The 21,257-nt window shown below is 38.1% G+C and overlaps 1 long non-coding RNA gene across 2 annotated transcripts; it reads right to left on the bottom strand.

Moving 5' to 3' along the window:
* Positions 1-1,681: 1,681 nt before the first annotated feature.
* Positions 1,682-20,988, bottom strand: LOC142034320 (uncharacterized). Of its 2 annotated transcripts, XR_012651584.1 has the most exons (4): positions 20,620-20,988; positions 7,151-7,315; positions 4,128-4,179; positions 1,682-2,956 (listed from the first exon to the last, which is right to left on the bottom strand). It is a non-coding gene; the product is annotated as an uncharacterized LOC142034320 (long non-coding RNA). The 2 variants fall into 2 exon arrangements; XR_012651583.1 differs by lacking the exon at positions 7,151-7,315.
* Between the last annotated feature and the right edge of the window lie 269 nt (positions 20,989-21,257).

Below are 21,257 nucleotides of genomic sequence, written 5' to 3'. Positions count from 1 at the left end.
CTAATTATTTTGCGAATATTTATATATAACTTGCATATAAATTGTGTAACTGACTTGACGTGGCGCACATGTTAGGAGGAGTGATCGATCCCCTGTGCGCTCAGCACTGCAATAAAGAATGCCTACTTAATAGTCATTCTGACTATTGAGTCCTAATTTTGGCTTTTCATGGCAACACTATCAAATATCAGTTATTTGTCCCTTTTAATATGTCCCTGTGAGAATGTGTGCATGTTTGTATTTTGTTTAACTGAAAATGTATTCTCAGTGTAGAAGATAGATAGTTGGTGTGTTGTACCCTGGAATGGTACGGTGTGGTAATGGTATGCATATACTTCCCATCCTGTTCTCAGCTTCAGTACATCATGCCTGTCCTTTAGTATAGTGCTGGAGGCAGATACTGCTCAGGGTTTAGAATCAGCATGGGTAGGGGAAGCCGCTCCGAGTGGATCATCATTCTGAGGGAGCTGGACAAAGGGCATTGTGCAGTGTAGATGTACCCTGATGCCTTGGTCTTTTGGGTTTGTTTTGGTTTTTTTTGTTCCAGGCCATCACTGGAGTCATAGTACAAGTTAGATTATCACAGTAATCTAACAAATCCTGCCAAAATACAACAAATGTCTACTTAGAACAAATTTAGGCTTCAGTTACATGCATCCACCTGCTCTTTGGATTGCTGTGGGAATTGTGTGTTTTGAGGACCATATTACACTGTAAGAGCTAGTACAAGAACTTAGCTTACACTGATTATCAAGAGATGGGTAATTCAGTCTTAGGGAAAGGAAGATGTCCAACTGCAGTCATACATCAGCAGATTCACTGGGTGCATGTTGGCAGAACCTCTTCTTAGCTCTCAGCCCACAAGAAGTAAAACCAGGAAGAATACTGAATGTTATTTACTGTTGTCACTGTACTACCTGTTCCCAAATAACAGATATCTCTATAATTAAGCTAGATATAACTACTGATGGTTTGTTTTAATTTCAAGACATTTTGGCACTTTTTAAAAGCTGCTGGGCCATATTGATTGTTCGGATAAATCTGCAGGGTTAGGATTCAGAAGAGAACTTTCTTTAAAAGAGAAGAATTGCAAGTCTACAGATATTCTAAGTATTGTGTGGATGAGCAACAGGGAAAGGTATGCAAGTTCAGTTTTCAACATGCAGAATAACATGCCCTGTAAATATGACCCTTAAGTTAAATCTTTAAATGTAGAGATATTTTCTGAAATAAATTAGTGTTAAATATTTTTTTCTAGTAATGCCTGCCACTTAGTAGTGTGTTTCCAAATGCCTGTGAATTATTACTGCTCTGAAGAGCTTGCAATTTATGCAAATTTTATTAGGGATACCCTCCTTCTAATGAGCATTAGAACTACCTCAAGAGTGGTTCAAATCTATCAAAGACTGGCCCGTTTAGTGGTGCTTGAAGTGTGTTCAATGCTGTAGAAAAAGGTAAGTTCTATGACCCTGGGAAGTAGGGCCTTGCCAGGATACTTTTGTAGTTGTCTTAGTGGATCACATTTTTTCCTAGGTTGGATTTTTTTAATCTGATGCAGCATTTTCTGTACTCCATCTGCTATGCTGAGAAGGAATTTCCAGCATTTTTAAAAGTCAAAGGGCAGTTGATATAATCCTGTTTGCTGGCAAGAGGGGAGAAAGAGGTGATACTGTCAAAAGAATGTGAGAACAGAGATTTAATATATTTATTAAAGCCACAGTTTAAAGTACATATTCAGGAATAAATTACTTGGGTGATGTCTACTTTACATATCATTGCAGCTGAATTTTGACTAATGTTCAAGTACATTTGCCAGAATTACTGAGGGTGAACTACAAATTAAGAATGGTTTTCCCTTTTAGTGCTTTTTACTATTCATGTTACTGAAATTAATGTAATCTTGCTATTATGAATGTATATGCTGATGCAGATACTCCAGGAGCAGTCGGGTGAAAAGGTCAACACTGGTGGCTTCTGTGGGATTTCTGAACACAGAATAGAGCCCCGAGCAAGTGCTTATGCTTGGGAAAAAAAAAAAAAAGTATTGCACACTGTTTGCGGATACAGGCTAGTATACTTTGGAGACTGCTTGGTTTTATAAGAAATGCAGGGAGCATGAAATGTTTATTTTCAGACTGAGATTGTTTTAGCTGTCCAGACTGTTACTTCTGTAACAGAACTAGAGCATTCATTACTGACACCTGACCTTTTCCTTAACTCAGCTCAACACCACCTGAGTGACCACAGACTTCTGCACTTTTTGATTATGAAATGCAGAGCAGTCGAATTCCACATGAGAGGTTTTTCCAGAGTCTGGTATCATCACACATGATGAATGCAGAGGTCAATAGCCATTCCTTTTCCCACTTATATAATTTAATTTAGTTATGAAGTTCTAGAATTTTATTTGTGACCAACTTGTGTTGTAAAGTTCAAACCTGAAGTATAGTTAAATACAAGGCATAAACAAGGGATCAGAAAGAATGGTCACGTATATTTTGTATGCCAGGAAAAGGGAGGTGTAAACTCTCAGAAGTAGTAATACACCTTCATGGAAAAAGTAGAGAGTCCATGCTAAGTGAAAACTGATTTATCATTATACATTGCTATGCCTACTGAAACTTCAGGTTCAATTTTCTCATTTCATTTTATGCTGGTAGATGTATATTAATTTTAATGGTGCTGTTTCTTAGATATGTAATGAGTGACAAAAGATCAAATCTGGTTAGTTGTCACCCTGATTATAAGATAAGATGGGGTGTTTGACCTTAGACACACTGTATATATCATAACTCAATTTACAATGTAACATATATCGGATTTTGACCAAAAGGATGAAAACAATGAATGCAAGGATCACTGACATTCTTACTGGCATCATACAAGAAAGCAGTACAGATGTAACTGTGATACTCTCCAGAGTGATTTCATGGTTCTTGTTTAATATTTGCAGCAGCTGAAAAATGAAAGTGCTTGTTAAATCAAACAAGACAGTGATGGGCTAAACCACAAAATTCTATTCCTTTTCTTTATAGCCCTTTTTTCTGTACAGAAGCAATTTCTAACAAGGATACATGATCAAATGGCAGGCCTGAGGTATGTGCTTCTTCAGTTGACCTATTTACTTGCTAGCTGGTTTGTATTAAGCATTCTCTAGAAGTTTTAGAAATCATGCTGCATAAGGAAAACAATGCAAGTGCAGTGTCAAATGTATAGTCTCTAGAGCAAATACAACTGTTACTGGGGAGGACTGTACTGGTGTTGCCTTATATGCCTTATTTTCCTTCAGAAGAATTTGGTGTCTCCCAATCCAAGAATCAGTTGCTAATCATGTATTGGGATTTAAAGCAATTTAGACCTGTGTGTTTTATTCAGCAACCTCAAGAATTTTCAGTCACTTCATCTTGAAAAAAATAAAAACTGTCTTAAAAATTCTGTTTAGCAAGGTGACAATATACTTTTACCCAGTGTCCATAAAAGCCAAGTAGTATTTTAGTAATATTCAAACACCCAAAGTTACATATAAAGAAGAGATGGAATTTCAAAAAGCTAGAGACATCTGTAAATGCCTAAGCAAGTTTAAAAATCTGTTCTTTACAAAACTTTGTCCCCAGTCTCAGACATTATTTTGAAGAATAGTTATCCAGTTTCACAGACAGAGAAGTAGGAGAGTTGTCTTGTCACCTCACTGTTAATAGAGATTCTGAAACATTTTGGATACTGGCAGTACTCCTATTTCTTTTTTCTCTTATTTATTAATCAAACTCAGAATTCTCTTTGTCTTGGATAAAATAGTCTGGTCAAAATATAATAAAGTGGTTTAAAAGTGAGTTTTAAAAATACTTCAAGAGTGAACAAAATTTACAGGTACACAGCATTGTGATCCAGTGCAATTTATTATTGCCAAGCTCTGACTAGCTGGCTTAATTCCTATGTCTACTTGACTGGTGTGCTGCACACACCTCCTTCAAATGCAGACTTCACAAAGATCAGCCACAGATTTATACCTTGATTTAGTGAAGAAATTAGGCTCTTACAAGATATGTGCTGAATGGGAGATTAAAGATACCGGAATGAGAGGAAATGTTGTGAGGTTAGTTACATAGCCTAGTGCCCAGGTCACTTACCTGAAGGAGGAAATCATAAGCTGTTCTTCCTGCTTCATGGAATTCTTCTGTCCTAAAATTAATTAATTATTCATCTTCTGTCTTTAAATTAATTCATTATTCACTGGAAACAGTACAAAGCCCATCCAAGATCCACTTCCCAGGTGAGTGCCCTTACCACATATAAGGTGGTTTTGCTCCACCTCCACTAAGAAATACCATTAGACCTTAAAGAAGTGATAATACTATTTTTATTGCATTCTTGTCTTTGTGAGATGTTTTTTTTTATGTTACTCTGGCAAGTTTTATGGAGAGAAGGAGATGGCCAACTTAGCTTTTTGCATGCTTTATCCACAAAACTCTGAACGTGATGTGAGAGTTAGGTTTTCTGAAGTTACCAAAAGCAAAATACAATTTTGTGATACAGCTTTCATCAAATGCAAATCACAGGTAGAACAGTATAAAAGAGTTTGTATTGATAAACAGACAAATGATACAAGATATTGATAAAGGTTTATATTGGTAAGAGTCCACCAGCGATATTCAGTAGGACCTTTTAAGGAAAATTAAGATACTCCATTTTAAAATTTTTTTTAATGTTATTTCTTCAGGCTCTTCCCATTATTTCACTTTTTTTCTTCTAGCTTTCTTGTATCCCCATGGGCCAATTATCCTCATACTTTAAATCACAGAATGGTAGGGAGCAATCTTTCACTGGTGGAAGATTAATGATATTAGCATGGTGACCTATATGTTAAATGTGGTCTATTTCCATCCTTCTGTAATCCCATTGAAATCCATGAGTCACACTAACAATGTTTGGCCCTACGCCTTTTCCGTCACTAAATTTTATGACCCTGTGAGCCTCCCTTCTCTTTTTGAAAGCTGTATATACAGTCATCCGATTTGCATCATTGCTGAAGCCAGTAGTCAGAAAGAGCTGTTGAAGAGGCAGCACTGGATATACCTGACCAATTATCTAAGCTCTCCCAAGCACAATTACTTATGTCCTAGATGTGTTAACATTGTTTTGACAGATGATTTTGAAACTTCCAGATACATTGAGAAAAGCTGATGGTTTTATTCCAAATGAAGTGATGGAATCTGCTATCTAGTCACAGCACTCCAGACTTCATTAATTAAAGCTTCTCTCTGAATTTAGTAAGCCATAAATTCTGGACTGTGTTTTGTTCCAGTGATATTCACTCTGACTATTCTGCTGGATAGCTGAGAATGGAAGTAGGTTATCTCTGAAGATAACAAAGCAAAAATAATGAAGTATTAGTTTCTGAGCTTTTGTGGTTGGGTTCTGTCAAGCTTAAACTCCAGTTGTCCTCTATTTTATGCTCAACAAAAATAAACCTAGTCCAAAAACTAAATTAAAAAAGTGCTATAAATACAGTGCAGGGGACAGAATTAGCAAGCATGCAGCTACTAAAGGCAGATTTGATAAGCTGGAGTAAATTAATTTTGAATGAAGCTCTCACTGATATGAAATTTAAAAGGTCAAATCATTTTCCAGTAACTCACCATTAACCCCTGATGTAACTGGAACCTCTAGCTAACTAAGTTTCTACTTCAGAAGTAAAAACTAAATAACAATAAAAAAGAGAGTGAAATGTCATAGTAGCTACACTCATTTAGGTCTGCAATCCCTGATGTTTTTTGTTTTATTTTAACAAGACTGGTTCTAATATCTGTTAAGAAGTATCATCGCACATGCTTTATGTTCAATGTGATACTTTGCTCAAATGCAGGAAAAACTGCACAACCCTCTCTCCTGCAATCAGCAGAGCAACAAGTAGTCAATTACAATCATTTTGATCATACACCATCGTGTGGGGGGGAAACAACCTGTAGTGTTTCATATACTGTAGGAACACAAAACCGTATAAGCAGAATGCTACTTTTTTTTTAAAAAAGGATTTTTTTCCCATAAAACAATATTAGAAAAGAAATCTCTGCTGGATATCTTGCAGAGATTATTGTTTCTTGTACAGTGATAGCACCAAGACTACATTCTCATTTTACCAGATATTGTTCAAATACCAAGAAACAGACAGCAAAGATGAAAAGAAAGCAAAGTACAATACTGAAGTGGATCTGGAAAGGTCATTGATAGATGCTTTTGTTCTGGTTACCTTTCTGAATTCTAAAATACACAAAGAAAAGAGCAAAGGGAGAAACAGACACATCATAATAATATGAAATTTCTGGAGTGGATTATTGTGACTGTAGAGATTAATTACCAGTTAATTTGTACTTCTGAGTTCTATTAGGACCAGAATTAGAGTGTAACAAATGTGGCTGCTTTGTGAATATAATCGGTGTGAGGATAAGCTAAACGACTACTTGTTTGACAGTCTTGGGTGTTAGGTTATTTTATTCATACTTGAACAATAATATAAGGTGGCTGCAAAATCCCCAGCAACTAGTAAGGATGTTACACCTAACTCAAGGCACCTAACTCAGCTGAACTGTTAATTTCCTGAGGCTGCTACCGTTGCTATTGTGCATTGCAGGGTCAGAACGCAGTGCTGTTGCCAATAGCACACAACTGGGCCAGAACCCTCTCCCTGCTCCTCTCCTCAGCTGCAGTTGCTCAGGCAACAAGATCATTCAGCAGCAGAAAAGCACAGAAGGAAACTGTAAGGAGTGGGAGGAGAGACGTTTCCCAGAGGCTATAGAAAGGGTGGAGGAAAGAGGAGGGAGAGTATTGGTACATGTCTCAGAGAAGATATTTGCCCTTGTTTTTGCATAGACAATGGTGCCAGAGGCTGCTTCAAAGCACTTCAGTTAAGCTTTTTTCTAAATTTCCCATTTGGAGTAGCTTCTTCCCCTGTCTTGGCTTTTGAAAGAGGTGAGCAGATCAAATGAGGTGCCTGGTGTTGGACACTGTTAATATCCTCCTGTATCCTGGAACAGGATTCTTAAGGAGTCATTTAGGTGCCTTTACCTGGTAAACTTGGTATGAGGCATCTGATCTAGTCAAATGCAAGCTGAGGTTTGTGTTGGGCCAACACCAAAGCTGTTCTGGCACACACCTGCATCCTTCAGGGGAGCAATAGGACCTCTAGGAGCAATTGTCAGGACTTGGGACATCTTCTGCCCTTGGGTCTCAGGAGATCAGGGTATGTATCTCAGGCCTCTTGCCATATGAAGGTTTTTGGTAACTGGCTTACCAAAAGATAGTATCTGTGATTATCCTCCTATGGGAGCAGAGAAAATATAAAAAAACCCCAAAGAACAACAACCCCCCATTTTTCTACAAATGCATTTGCAGTATTAATACCATTATCAAAGCTGTTACAGGTGAGGACTTGTTACTGAAATTTCTTTAAACTTAACACTGAGGAAAAATAAATGTTTCATACTTCTAAACAGTATCTCTTCATTATCATTTGTTTTAATAGCTATTACTTCTTATTTTGTCAGTAGCAGAACATTAATACTCTGTAGGCTTCACTGGATTCTGCCTTTGCAATTCTGATTTCCAATGAATTAATATTGCTTGACCAAACTAACATCTATTTTTATCACATCTCATGAAGGATCCAGTTTTTCCTTCACATACATTTTATTGCTGTTCTGTTAGCTGTTTTGTGCAAAAAAGCTTTACGTTATGTCTGAGTCCATATGAAAAAGAAGCATTTTAATCTTTAAAGGTTGCATTGCAGTCAAAGTTTCTATCGATAACCAGATTTTTCTACTTAATTGTGATGAATGATACTGTTTGGATCAACCTGTTTGTTCTAGTAGTCATTTTTTGAAAGTTCTGGTGAATTCTTACAGTGATGCCTACAAAAATCTTCATCACGACTGTATGATTAGTACCTCTCGTGTTGGCCAACATTATTATCTCATTGCTTCCCCTGTAGAAAATTTACTTGTGTTGTCTCTCATCTTAGACAGTAAATTCTCTGGAGCACTGATTGTCTTTTGTTCTATATATAGTACCCTGCAAATGAAGTCTTGTTTACAATCAGGGCTCTTGTGCAGCATGGTAATAGAAATCATAACATCTTCCTGTATATTCTTCCATTAAAATTGGTAAAGATGGCAGCAACAGAACGATGATGTTAACAGACTTGTTAATGCTGTTTGGGCTGGGCTGTGTAGCACTCCCAAAAGCTGCAGCATGCTGATGGACGTGGTTTTGCCACTGCTTCGGAACAAATATGCATTCAAATTTTTACACTTGCCTCCTCATTTGAAGTTCACCTCTTGAAAAGAACAGCTGGCTAAGTTTGTATCAGTCCTGGTGGAGGAAATAATTTGGAATGAGATGCAGAGTTTAGAATCCATGAGAGGAATAAATAGATTTCATTAGATCAAGTAAGATAAGTGGAAATGTGCCAGAAGGTGACGAAAAGTTAGTTAAGAGTCACCTGGAAGGTGAAATAAAGAACTCTTTAATGAGAGTGGTGTGGAAAGAACAGAAGATCAGGGGTGGTGATTCCGTGCTAGGAATCCAAGGCACTTAATTGGTATTTAATGTCTTATGGCAGAGCATCCAGGATCTCACATTGATGGAGAGCTGCAACTTTGTACCACAAATGTGCAATATTATTCCATAAAAATGGAAGTTTCATGTCACCAGGTACATAAATAGTTGTTTTTGTTTTGTTACCCTTTTCATCACTGAAAGAATGGATGGCTCACGAACAGGAAGAGTGGAGAGGGAGAGTATATTGCATATAGGGAGGAAAAAGCTGCACAGAAAGGAAAATGCAGAAAGGAAAGCTGGAAGAGGGGACCCATATGGAAGTGAGGAAGGAGGAAAGATAAGGGGAAAGTTCAATACTGTTTCTGAACTTTCAGATGGGAGAAAAACAAAACAGGAGAGAACCCTAGGAGAGGATAGAAGATGCAGAAGTTTAAGGAAGCATAGGCAATCTTTGAGTTGGGAAAACAAATAATGCAGATGTTTCTGGGTAAACAGTGGGGAATGCTAAAGAAAGCAACCACAAATTCATAAAAAAAGATTGAAGGAATGTCAGAAGACAGGCATATCTTTATTTTTCAGGTAGAAAAGACTGTCATCCAGTGACCCTTCAGCTGATGGATGTATACAGCTTTTATGCCTTTCATTTTTAATTCCTGTGGGGAGTCTGTCTTTTTTTTATTTATTTTTGGTATACTTCCTTTTCACCGAGCTTTTCAGTAGGAGATATAGAAGCGCAAAGAATGAATGGAATTGTTTACAGTCATAGCAGTATTGAAATTAACTGAAAATTCAGAAAAGTTAAATTATTCTGATTATGAGGAGTTATATTTCTTAACAGTGTGAATATTATGGAAGTGGTGTTCAAGGGATATTATAGTTTTATCCTTTGGGCTATTTGAAACTGGATTGGACAGAAGACCAGAAAGTGACTGGTGATTTACTAAATGTTCTGTGTGTGAACATGAGTGATACAGAATTGGCGTGCTGTGTCATGCGCAGCTGAACAAGCATTGCTTTCCCTACATTTGCAGTAGGTCTGTATCTTTAATTAGATTCACAGACAAGTAATGCTGCATGAATTTGAATCCCAACAGTTGTATTCCAGGCTGGGATTTGAAATGCAATCAGGAGCTGGCAGCTGCTCATGGAATATTTGAATAGGGAGGTTATACTCAGAATTTTCCCAGTATGGGCATAAATATTCTTATGCATAAAGATTTATACATCCCTCATCTGTTGCACATGTCTAAATTCTCTTTACATTATGATACTTACAGTGGTGGTTTTAGTTATTCTTAGGGTTCATCCTCTGGCAAAAAAAAATGTATGACAGGGTTTAATAGTTGTACACTTGCTTCTGCTAAACCCAGCTATTAAAAATACTTCTAATTTCCATTCAGTGAGTATACTCAATTTGTCTTCATAGCTGTGGTTGTAGGAACAGGTTTGTATTTTTCATTAGCTAATGTTGCCAAATTGAGTTTTGTGTCATTGGCAGAGAATTTGGGAGCTGAATTTCTTCCTCATTCCACAGCCTACATGTGGCAGAAGGTTTGTTTGAAGAGGGACAGCTAAATGGCCTTCTCATTCTAAAATGCCTCTGGAAATTCCCTTCTTGATTCATACACTTGTAAATTTAGATTCTGTTTGTCACACATGAATAATGCCTAATTCTCTTGAGCCTAATGGAAATATCTGACTCTTAGAGGTATTTATTCTGTTGGGTTTTGAATGACGGAGACCTGTACAAACAACAGTTCGCTCTTTCTAGAACAGTGTGTGGTGCCGTTGTCTGCAAAGAGAGAGTATGTCTAGACTAGGAATAGGCATGAACAGGATTCTTACGTCCATGTGTTTCTGAGTCGCAGGGAAATGCGGATTTATGGTTTTGAGTCCAGATCTTGGCACAATATACACATTTAGCTCTTAATAAGAAGGTGAATCACAGTCTTCACTGCTGATCAGAATGACTGCAGACTTAGAGTCATTCAAAGTCAAGACTGTTGTCTAAATGTGTGAGACATATAGTGGGTTAACAACAGCAGTATAAATAGAATATATTATAGGTTTTAGTAGCTTGGGCAGAAAGTCATATTCAGCTGCTGTGATGATTTGCTGCTGGTGGTAGGAAACTTCTGAGCATAGAGATTGGCATTGCTGAATTTTGTCCTCTAGGGCAAGGGTGTAAGAGGCAGGGTGGCTGGCTGCAGATCACAGGCTTGTAATGAAAGGCCAAGGTGCTAACTGGAGTTTCTCCAGCTGTGGGAGGAGTTGTGTCCCATGCTGGGTGGGCTATCCTGGCCCAGCTTTAGCTGCCATGAGTGGGAGTGGAGGAGGACTAGAAAGATCTATGTTCCAGACCTTTGCTGGAAGTTGCGGGTGAGCATACTTCCACCTCTGGAAGAGAAAATGCATTTTGGCAGAAAACATTCAACTTTGACCTGGGCATTTTATGTCATTAGAGGTGTCACTAATTAATAAAATACCGGCAGATGGCGCCCAAGAATATCGAGTGCTGGGACCTAGTCTCACTTGCTTCCCAGTATTACCTGAACATTTTTTTACATGCTGCTCTTCAGAAGCTCCACATAGTGTATATTCCAGAATTAATTTGTAGAACAACAAGTAACACATGAAATTGACAACCACCCATTGCTATGTGTAAGAACTGAAACTGTCTGGAGGTTGGTTGTGGCCAAAAGTGGCTTTGCAGTGCTAGTGACTGGGGAAGAGAAGCACTGCAGGATTCCAGAGGGTAATGCCCATGGCAGGAGGAAAAAAAATCTCTTGTTCCAGGTGTGCCTTCACTTTAGAAGTAGTGACTTGTCTGAAACAAATGCGTATAGTAAACAAAACCCTTATAAAGCCTTGCAGAAAGCCAGTTAATTGCAAATAAAAAATTGCATGGATGGGTGTAATAGTGATGGTATGTCAGGAATGAATTTTTTTGCTTAGTCATGCTTTGCAACATATGTTCAAGCATTTCTTTACTCTCATAAATATTGCAGAGAATAAGATGGGATACCTAGATGTAAGAGCTTTCTTCTTTTGCTCTCAGCACTCAGGTGAAACACACAGAGGGATTAAAAATGAATTAGATAAGCATTCTTGAGGGAGTAGAGATCTCTGGGAACAGTGCTCTGGCCTATTAATTGTGAAGGATGCAAAAAAACCTGCCTGGCCCTTTTCTGGTTTGGAAAAGCACAATATTTATATTGGCTTCTATGTGATTTACAGCTTTTTTCTTGTGTGTTTGTTTTGTTTTGTTTTTCCCTAGTCTGTCTTTCTAACTCTTTCAGCGTATCCAATGTGCCTTCACAAGTCTATTCAGATGTCCTTTGCCTGATGTATCCCATGTGCCTTAAAATGTCAGTAGGACTGGAAATAAAAATGTGACCCATAAATTAATACTAAAACTCTTGTGTAATTCCAACTTGTCAAGATACAAAATTTTACTTTTAGGCATTTTATTCTCTAGGGCAGTGTTCTTTGCCTGATTATTTCAGAACTTTATTGTTGAATTCAATGGCAAGGAAATGAAGCCATGACGGGTATATAATCTGTGTACCCATTTTTATTTATTCTTGTATATTTTCTAGATGACGGGTGTGGAGGATAGTCAGACTATGTAATATTATGTGTTAATTAGTACCCTAAAGCTATATTTAATTAAACCTTTACTAGCAACAGATTACAAATATTCCTGGGAAATAAATTTCTCTTTGTGAAGTAGAGCTGTTGTAGTGCAGCCTAACTAGAAACTGATAGACTGACAGCTTGCACCATCCGACACTTATTTTTCTATGGGGAAAGATAAGAACACTGGTAACGAAGGGCAAAATGTCAGTGTCACAATTTTAGCAGCTGAATCTATTCTGTCTGTCTCCTGCCAAATAGCCTATTAAACCTTTTAGCATTATGCTGTCTGTGACACTAGGAGTTGGTCCCATTTATCCTAATAGCTTTACTGTGAGAGAGTAGCATGAATACCCTTCATTAGTCCTACAGATAAAATCCTGCAGAGTACGTGGAACATAAGTTGCTTAAAAAATGTTGTTCTCAATGTATTGTAGCATGTAATGTGTTAACTATCTATGTATGTTTAATATATAGCATAAATTGCGTATCACTGTTCTACTGAAGTTTCACATTGGATTGAAAGTATAAAATTGGTGAATATAATTTCCATTTATTCCATGGCTTCTGTCAAACTAATTGACCCTTTACTAGCCCTTTTGTCTCTTTTCTTCCATGTGTACTCTTTTAGAAGTGCTCCTTATAATTCTTAATATAGTTCAGGATGGCACGAAGAAAATGTGCCAAACTGAGCAGAAGTTCATCATGCAGACTTGTCAAAAACATTTTCTGAGCCATGCTACACTTTAATGCAACGAAATGTTATCCTCTCATAAGGTTTGTTTCCTTACTTAGCAGTTGTTCAGAAATGCAGCACGCTATTTGCTTATGCACCATGATTTGTTTCAAAAAAATGCCTCCCCCCCCCCCCCCCCCCCCCCCGATACTAGTCAGGAACCCAAATTTAGTTTGGTTTCTCAAAGTACAAATAATCTTAGAGGCTTAAGAGGTATGGTATTGCTTAGAAACAGAACTCAAAAGACTTTTATCCTACTTAGTCGGGGCTCTGAGTTCCTGTGAAATTGCAGAGTGCAAGATACTGCAGGAATCTGCCTGCAAAGCTTGAGCAGACAGGGAACTCTTACTCATGCATGGTAAGATGCCACACTCTGCTGATTCAAAAAAACAAGCAAACAAAAAGAAGTCAGAGGTAGATCTGTAGTCTGTGAATATTTAGTAGGAGTTAAAAAAAAAACCTGAAGCAGTAAAACATCTCAGATACTGTGCAAAGTGTTGCAACTCACTGTGCATACTCGGAAGAAAAACCTTCTAAGACACTCACTTTGAGTAACAGCTGCTTTTGGAGTAACTTAGAAAAGGCATTCTGCTGCATAGTGTTTTATCATATTATTTCATAAACAAAGACAACCCTCAGCTTCAGTAAGACAGACCTGTGTTCTAGATTAACAGAACAATGAAATAAAAAATAAATAATCAGAAATGAGGTATGCATGAGTGAGCAGAGAGGAAAATTTGCCCTAATTTGCCTATGTAAATTTAGTTCATCCCCCCCGTGTACATGGGTTATTATATAGGCTTAATCACATAATCGCATACTGTGGGAAACAGCTCAGCAAAACCACATCGTGATTTCTGCAGTGCTCTTTTCCACACTTGTGATACTGTGCTATGCAAGTGTTTACGTTCCCACACATTTATTTCATGCATTTCTCTCCTCTTTAGCTTCCTCCCAAAATAATTAAGTAATTAAACAGCTTATTTCCTGCAAAGATTTATTGGCCAGTATTGTTTATTTTCAACTTTGCTATTGGCCGGGGTTGTAATTGCTGCAAATCTCCATGTTTTAAGCATTATGGAGGAGTTGAAGCTATGTTTTGTTTTCATAGTCTAGTTTCTCATACACAGTTGGTATTCTTATGCAGTGTTTGCAAAGATACTGCTGTGCTTTGTTTGCACATCCATCTTTTGATATCTTTCTGGTTAAATGAAGTTTTCCTTTGTCAGGCTTTCAAGTCACCAGATGCTAAAGAGGCAGGCTGAGAGGTCTAAGCTGATAGAAGATTTTGTCCCCAGAGCTGCAGTTTGGGGAAACAGACAATAAATTCCTGGTCCCCATATGCTGTTGTACAGAACGACATGTGGTCTTCTGCCATTCTTACTAGGGAAGCAGTGTTTGTGAATGTGAGCTGTTTCTGTCACTAAGATGGATGTATTCATTTTTGCAGGGCTTTTGTACACAGCTATCAGTTAGTCTGCTAATTACTTCCAGGCTTTGATTTTGTGCAGAATGAATTGATCTTGAGGCTTCCAGGGAGGGCTAAAAACATCAGAAGAGAGAAATTCTGTGTTTCTTCAACTAGCATACTTTTTAAGGAAAGAAGGTATGCAAATTCCTTTGGATTTCTTTACATCAGGCTACAGTTACAGCTAACAGTGCACTTAGAGCATGCTACTGCTGGCTGCTTCTTCACTCCACCTTTTGCTCTATGATGGGGACTGCAATACAGTCTCAAAATACATACAGTATTGCCATACAGTCTGTCTGTGTATCACACATGCATTGGTTTGCGTTTTCATTTTCAGAATAGTCCATTCTGTGAATTTTCTTGTCACACTGAAGGCATCTTCATTTAAGTTTACTGAGAAGAAATTTCACAGCTCCTACTTAAAGGCTTGCAGAAAGCCTTCTTGCTGAGGCTCTAACATTTCCTGTTAGGTAATTGAGGTTATTGTAACACATTACTTGAGGGGCATACAAGAGAACAGACTTCATTTGATATTCCAAAATAAATGCTGACACAGTTTTTCAGTTAAAAAAAGTTTGCCAGAATATTTTAGAAACTAACAATTACATGCTAATATTTCTAGACTAACAGGAATAGAAATTAGAATTAATGAGTTCTCTGCAGGTACATCTGTCACATATTTAATAATATGATGCATATTTCATGCTCACAGCACTCTGGTAGCATTATGCAATCCTTGTAATAGCTCTCTGCAGTAAATACCAATCTTGATTTGCTGCTAGAGAAAAGGAATCCTGGTTTCCAGGCATGACACCCTGAGGTGCTAAGTGTGTCTCCCCCTGAAGTCAGTGGGTATAAATGTTGCTTGGACTATCTGTAGAAAGTGGTGCCCCAGTGGACTTGATGATATTACTTGTGACTGAAAATGTCCTTGTCTAAAACATATTTACAATTTAGAACCTCTGACTGCCATAGCTCTGCATTGCCCAGTTGGGTGCATCAGCTCACGGTTGCTGAAGCCTTGAATACAGAGCAGTAGCAAACACACATGTTGAGCTGCTCATGTCTCCTGGGATAAAGGTGGAGATAAAGGCTGAATAAACATATTTGCTTACAGAACAAAGTTTTAACCTGGAACTAAGCTGTCAAGTTTTCTGCGGATGCTAATGAAGTGACCTGATATGTCTCTGTTGCCATGGTCCCCTGTGTAAAATTAGAATAATAATTGCACCTGTCTTAATAGAAAATGGAGGAATAAATCTTACCCTAGCAGTGAGACAGTGTTGATCCAATAGAAATATGTCTTAATCTTTCTTATGATAGAATAAGAGCTAAGGTGCCAAACAGTGCCATCCTTGACATTGTACATACACTTACAAAGGCATCCCCTTCTTTTGGCAAACAGTGTTCATTCAAAATAAACAGGTAGATACTGGGCTCTTCCAGTCTTTCCATAATTTACAATATGGCCATGAACAAATTGTATCTATGGTTTGTTTTGCCTGTTATGGGAATTTCCATTTACCCTGTGCGACAAAAACTTTTGTCATTAATACAGAAAGACTATGCCGTATATTTTTGTTCCTGAATTGTATATAATAAATTACTCCTTATCCAGGGAAACGGGGGACTGGAGTACATGGAAATTTTTTTGTTTCCAGAAATATTTCATGCTGCACCTGAGTTATTAGGCTTTCCTGTTGCAGTGCTAACACATATGGCAAACTCTTAGGCACCTGAGATAATGTTCTTTTTCCCTTCCATTTCAGTGCATCGGTATGACTGCCATTTTGTGCCTTTGCTTTAAAACTGGTTTCTTCTTGCAGACTAGCATCCAGTCAAAAGGACATCTTGTTTGCAGATAGATCATCTTGGCTACTGTCTAGGAGCTTCTCAAGCATATATTAGTGACAAAAATTATCCATCAGTACTCATTATTAGTCCCTCCACAAGGGCTTTTGAAGAATAACTAAGTTTCTTTTATTTTTAAGGATATAGAAATAAGAGTTGTTGATAAGAACTGTTGATGTCTCACCACAGTTAGTGTCCCTGAACTAAAGAAACCACTGTACTTCTGTTGCTGCTCTTTTGCTTTACTTTTGAGCTGTAGCATCTGAAAAGACTGTTTTTAAAAAAGGAAAAGTAAATCAAGGGGTGATGTAATCCCGATAGTATAGTCCTGATGACTGTAGACTGAATGTATGGGCTTTAGCAAGTCACTGTGTTTCTCCCTCAGGACATGTCTGTACTGGAGATTGCAGTGTAGCTTAGAGGTATCCAACCTGACCCTGAACTAGACTGTCCAGAACAGGGAAAATTAGCCTATGGCAGACTCTCTTCAGGATTGCTGTAGCTGGAGAGCTTCCGGGTCTCAGTCAAACAAGCTGGGCTCTTTTAAAACTTGTTTTGGTTTCTATGCATTGTATCCCAGGCTTCAGTAAGGATCTATCTAGTTCTGGTTTTCCCTCTTTAATCTAGGGAAAACTTTACGTGTGCTAAAGGAAAAGCTTTATCAGTGGTGAATAAGAAAATGTTAGGCGGGGCCAATAATTTTTGTAGGATGTTTTCAATTTTTTAAGGGCTGCACTAGCATCAGCAACTAGGCAAGAAATGCTGAACAGAAGGGGATCCTGTCTTGTTCCATTATCGTTCTAAAAGAGATATTGAAACTGCATCAAAATAGCAGTAACTCTCTTCCGGTACTAGTAAACTAAATTCCTGAGAATGTTGAATGAGAAAAAAAATGTTTTTATTTCTTTTGATCTAATCTGTGGAGTTTAATTAAGTATCCAGTTTTAAATCCGGTTATGTTTGCATGTGGCTTTAGCTCTGCCTCTTAATTCAAAGAGCAAATGTGACCATGTTATTCTCTCACAGACTTCTCTGTAAATGGTCTTTAAGGTTGAAATGTCTGTCAGAAATATTCATTAGTTTTCCTTGTGACCTTTTCTATTTTGTTCCTGAACACTTGTTTGTTAATAATCTACAAAATGTGGGTAAGCGTCACTTAAAAAAGGAAAAACAAGCAAACTTGAAATAAATAAATCTCACAACTTTTGAGGTTGAGAATAGTTTACATATAGAAAGAATATGGAATTACAAAGACATGCTTTTGGTAACCTTTGGTCACTGTACATGTGTGCCGTGCTCTGCAAGGTGGTGAGCAGATCCTCCAGAGAAAATGTGCAAGGCCCTATTTCCTTTGCTTAGGGCCTGTGTTTTTTAAGATCAAAACAAGCATTCAGAATAAAGACAGCCAAGCTGACTCATTTTTCCCCAGGCTTTCACCTGTCCAGGCCATCTGAAGCTTTGTATCAGCTGGTTGCTCTTCCTTACTGTTCCTCTTTCTCAGAACTGCACCTAAGGGTGATCAAGGGCTTCATCATCTCTTCTGTCTCCTATCTTTACAAAAGAGATGTTGCACCTTGCATATAATTCCAATTTGTAAGGACTTAAATTGTAGAGGAAGTGAACTAAACCGTCCCAGCATTCAGCACCCTGCTCTGTTCCTGTTCCTGGTTTGTGTCCTGTTAGGCCCCAATATGGTCACTTGCATGTTGGCCATTGCCTAAGCATAGTCTTCTTGAAGTCATTTGAGAGCTATCTGAATAATGGAAAATCAAGATCTGAGACTGTAAAATCCCAGTGCAAGGAATATGTTTTCCTACTGTGCAGTTCTTGTTTCATTCTGAGTCATGCTTAAACAGGTTCAGCAGCTGTGCGTTTTAAATTGTTCTGAAGGCATGTTATGTTCATGTAAAGGTAGATGTAAAAACGGAGTCTGAAATAAATCCAGCTTGACAAATATCAGCTGTGCTAATTTGAGCTAGAACTAAAACTCTCCATTGGAATGTGTGTATGTTTTAGGAGCATCATGGCCAGTTCATCTGAACTGGTTTCTCCAGTTTTGATTCCTGTTGTTTTGCATCCCCAGCTTTTGATTGAAAGGAATTAGTTCCTTCCAAACTGACAAGATATTTTGGAAGAACAACTTGTAAGTTGCTGGAGCTGGTCATCTTTATATAGCTACTCTGGCTTTTATGTCTGGCACAGATGTCTCCGATAACCTCCAACTATAACCAAACTTCCATCTACCTTTTTTATTTTACTAGTACTTGACTCTGGGAAACACATATGCATATCCATATTACCAGTTCTCTGTAAGATCCAGGCACACAAGCACACACTGCATAAGTTAATAGTGCATCATATGTTGAAATTCAGCTTTCGTCCGTGAATTCATCTGTCTCCTACTGTCAGTTATCTGTGTTGTATATTTTATAATAGGGCAGCTCATGCATGCAAGATCCTTATTGATCAGCCATGATTTGAAGAAGTGCTATTCAGATTTAGCCTAGAGTTAAGCATAAGACAAATCAAGGACAGGGCTGGCAAGTATTCGGGCTCAGGCACCACAATGCTGAAATCTGCATTTATTCTGATCTGTTCAGATGTGATTCCTGCAATGCAGCCAGTGGCTAAGGCTGACCTTAAATCCAAAGAATCCTTGACTGTTGGTCTGCTTCCAAGGGCTTAATCCCTTTTTGTCTTGAGTTTCTTTTGTTCCTCCTTATGCCTCCACAGAATTTAATGATATTTCTGCTGCTGTTTTATTTTTCCTGAAGCAGTCCTTCACATCACTTATAGATTATTGGTATTTTTGCACTTTCTTTTTGAAGTATTAATTTCACTTAATCCTATTTCTGCAGCACTGTTTCAGCTGCCATGCAAGCATACTTTGAATTGCATCAGTGCTACTCTGTCAGCCCAGAGGCAGTATCCCAATGTGATACAAGGCACTCCTCCAAAGAGTCTGAGCTGAACACACAGCCTCAACTTTTCTCCCTCTCTCCCTGTGGTTAAAAATTGGAAACTGAGCACAGAAATCTTCCTAGCATCATCATACCACAGATCAACAGTTTAGTGAGTGTCATGCATTAAGTGTTACAAATATTACAACTGGAACAAAAAGGGGAAATTAAGATACAAGCTATGCTGCCCGAAGTACCTATCTGTGATCTTTGTAGGTAACCTGGCAGTGCTTTATTTTATTTTAATAGGTAGAATCACCTGTCTGTTGCTGTGCAGGCAAGACATCTTTTCCTATTCTGGTCATTTCCTTCATAACGTCCTTGTGTCAATATGTGTGTCCCATGTGCACTCTGAAGAAAACAGCTACCTTCTCCAGGCTGACTGCACTGAGGAAGAGGTTACTGTGAGCAGAACAGGGAGTTCCTGACTTCATTTTCACTGCCTGGCTTTCTAGCATCTGGGTTCAGCAATTACAGGTGAAAGTCCTTGTGAGTCCCTGGAGGTCACACTCTGCAAGTGGGTAGTGTTCAGTCTGATTACATACAGAGTTGTAAAAGACTTTGGGATCTCTAGAAATTTAGTAGCTTTAAATTCAAGAAACTCTACAAAGTAGATATGAGTTAGATTTTTTCTGAGGATTATATGTAATTTTATTTCAGGGGCAAGAAGATGCACACCTTGCTAGTTACATGCTCTTCAAGATAAAAAAAAAAAAAAAGACAAAGAAACCCCCAACCCTCTTAAGATTTCTTTTTTTTAATATAGCCATGACAGTGTATTTTTCTCTCTGACTTATTTCTTGGAAACAGCTGAATCATTTCTTGCTGAAAAGCTCTCCAAAATTTTCAGCCAATGGCATGGAAAATTTTGATGCATGGGTTTATAAGAAGCTGAAGTCGTTTTTTTTAACGGGCAGTGGCAGGCAGCTGTACAGTATGGAATTCTGTGAGCCTAGAGTATAATACACATATATGAAAACACAACCTTAATGTTAGATTGTCCAAGTGAATAGAACATGAAAGACTTATTCTGCTAAAGGAATGTAAAATATTTTAAAACAATTTAATCATTTTTCATGAAGAGTAGCTGTATTCGTGTGGGTAAGCAAGGCTAGCATATTAGCTTTGTATACCTTATGGACATCTGGCCTTTCCTGTAAATCTGAGCAAGATAACAGGTCTTTGATTTCATCTGGAATGTGGAGTTTGTATCTGCTTAGTACTGTGGCTGGAAGCCTTTCTGTTCATAGCAGGCAACTGTTTTGCTATAAGTTAAGATTCAATATCACATACTCAGTAAGTTTCTGTATTACAAAGGTTGTATAAATTGAATTACACTAACACCACCTATGGATTCAGGGCTATCTTATTTGCATAACAAATGTCTTACAGTATGCATACTGTACACTCACCAGTTAGGCTTTCTTTTCAATCCTCTTGGTTGTTCATAAAAAGAGGGAAGGTTTTTTTCTTTGGTGGTGGTGTTGCAAAGAAAAGCTGCTAATGAAGGAATGATGAATGGTCTGATTGTGTTGCTGTTTGTATAGTTTCACCTTCATTTGCATCAGTACCAGGCACAGATCCCAAGACTCATTTTTCAGTTTTCAGTGCTCCTCTTCTTTGGCCCCTGCCTACACTAGAACCAACCAAACAAGCACATTTATCTTTGCCTCCTAGAATACAGGATAGGAATATTTCCCTTCTTGCATCATAGGGGCCTACACGTGGTAGAATGTGTACCTCTCCTGGAGCACATCCCCTGTCTCCTGTTGCAGGTTGATTTGGAAGTCTAACACCAGCCAGAGGATACACAAAGTGTACTGGGAACTATCACTATACTGGCCCTCAGGAACGTTTAATGCAACATCTCTAAGTGTGTATCCATTTCCCGCTCAGAGGAATGAATCTCTTATTTAGTATCCTTTTCCAGCAGTTCCCACAGTGTGTTTGGTGCTGTAAAAATAACTCCTCCCACCCCCCAAAACCAGAGAAAGCACACAAACAGTGTATCAAATTGCTTACATGGCAAACCCCTAAATGATTTAAATCA

Source organism: Buteo buteo, chromosome 9 (genome assembly GCF_964188355.1).
Source record: "Buteo buteo chromosome 9, bButBut1.hap1.1, whole genome shotgun sequence".
NCBI classification, from domain to species: Eukaryota; Metazoa; Chordata; class Aves; order Accipitriformes; family Accipitridae; genus Buteo; species Buteo buteo.
Note: the sequence above shows the minus strand (reverse complement) of the source record. Positions and strands in the feature narration are given on the sequence as shown.